Source organism: Palaemon carinicauda, chromosome 41 (genome assembly GCF_036898095.1).
Source record: "Palaemon carinicauda isolate YSFRI2023 chromosome 41, ASM3689809v2, whole genome shotgun sequence".
NCBI lineage: Eukaryota > Metazoa > Arthropoda > Malacostraca > Decapoda > Palaemonidae > Palaemon > Palaemon carinicauda.
The window spans coordinates 30561372-30563871 of NC_090765.1; positions in this window are offsets into that span (position 1 = coordinate 30561372).

Genomic DNA, 2500 nt, shown 5'->3' on the forward strand with positions numbered 1-2500 from the left:
AAGAAGTAATAACTATATAATGTACATGCTACTAAGGCAAAAATGTCAAGGATATGACAAGACTAATCAATGAATATATATATATATATATATATATATATATATATATATATATATATATATATATATATACATATATATATATATATATATATATATATATATATATATATATATATATATACATATATATATATATATATTTATATATATATTCATATACATATATATAATTATTTATATATATATATACACACATAAATATAAATATACATATATATACATATATATATATATATATATATATATATATATATATATATATATATATATATATATATATACAAATATAAATATACATACATACATATATATATATATATATATATATATATATATATATATATATATATATATATATATATATATATATATATATTTATATATATCCGGTATATATAAACTATATAATTGGAACATTTACAAAACTAATTTCTGACGTTAAATAAATTTTGGTTTAGAAAGAAACATCCTCACTAATCGGAAGAAATCTACCCGATGAAAGTTGTAAAAACAAATGTGCAGTGCATTTCATATTGGAAATCAACGGCACTGTAACATGTCTAATAGAGGCAAAGGCTAGAAATCCGTCACAATATAATCGTTCTACTGAATCCTTCTCAAAGGGAAGTCATATTACATTACATTAACAGTTTCGTATAAGAGGAAGTTTTTAAAAGAGTATCGAATTAACCCTTTATAACAGTTACAAGTGACTGAAATTGTTTATATCCTTTCAAAGGTTAAGTGTTTCTTTACTCTATTGTAATTTTCATCATGAAAAGCTTTACATATAATTCAAGGAATCTATTCTCAAAATACCAAATGGAAAGAGAAAATAAGCAACGCCTTCATTGCAAATATACCCGATTCCCTAAATTCATAATTATACAAAAGTGAGAAGTGTATGTGAGGATGTAATAAAAATGTAGAACGCTCTGCCAACGCAAGATGACAATGACATCATCACTACGTCATCATTCCCTCCATCTGGTTTTCCTGACATCATGGCACTATTTCCGAGTGTGATTTCACCGTGACCTTAATGCAGTGTTGTCATGATGCTTGCAGGAAGCCGGGTGTCGGTCTTGCTGATAATAGATCTTATAACGCCTTACCTTTTCATTTTTTTTTATCCAGTTTCTACAAATCGTCACCCTCATAAACTAACTGCCTAAGTCATTTTCTCCACTTGTTGGGAAATAAGAAAAACCTTCTCATTTCCTAATTCTTTATATCATTGTCATGAGTTTCAATTTACAAATTCTTAACAGAAGAATTTGTGAATTAGAATTTGTTAATTAAAGCTCGACACAATGATATAAAGAATTAGAAAATGAGAAGTTTTTTTTTTATTTCCCAACAAGTAGAGAAAATTACTTAGGCAGTTAGTTTATGAGGGTGAAGAAATGTTTTTTTCGGCGTAGTTGGCAATTTCTATTAAATTATTTCTTTTTGAAAGCTGAAAGTTCTTTATTCTTATAAGGGATTTTTTTCGGTGTCACTTGATATTTAAAAAATTCTACTTTTAATTTAATTCGAATATATAAAAAGTCTCAGTACTTGAAGACCCCTGTTTCTGTGACGCTGATTTCTTAGAAATTTCTTTCACCTTACTGCTTATAATTACTGTAGGTAAAAAATGAAACCAACCTATGTTATACTACCATATCACAAAGCAAACCCTGTTTCGCTTAGCTTTTTAAATTCCCACTTTATTATCTATTCTTTTACTTTTGATATTGGAGACTATTTTCCTCTATCATCATAATTTCATCCTCTATTTTCAACCAAAAAGAAAAACCCAAGAAAAGATGATACACCAAATTCGTATCTACTGATTATTTCCTAACTATTTTCTATTTTAGAGTTTTCAGTAAAATGCCCAACTTTTTATAATTGGATTTCTTCCATCGATTATTTTCTCATTTAAATATTTCTCATTCTATTCTAATTCCAAACTAGATCTTGATCTTTGGCACGGCCTCCCTAAACATTCTTTAGACGTATTCTACGAGTTTAATTCACTAATTACTTGAATCTCCTTCAACAGTCTTCGTGGTAAATTGTGCTATTTCTCTTGTGAAGACACAATCAGCATAATTAGAATTATCCCATAAACAAAACATACCCAGGCCTTATTTAGGTGAAAACCTAAACTGCAAATCAAAAGAAATAAAGGAAGCGTTTCCTTTTCAAGCTAAAGTCTAAGGATTAAATATTTAATCAACGACAATGGATAAAGGAATAATCTTTTTCGCAAATGATTCTCCACACTAAGAATTCAAACAAAAAATGCATATAATAAAAACAAAAAACTAATTCTTTTTCGCAAATGATTCTCCACACTAAGAATTCAAACAAAAAATGCATATAATAAAAACAAAAAAAACTAATTCTTTTTAACAAATGATTCTCCACACTAAGAATTCAAACAAAA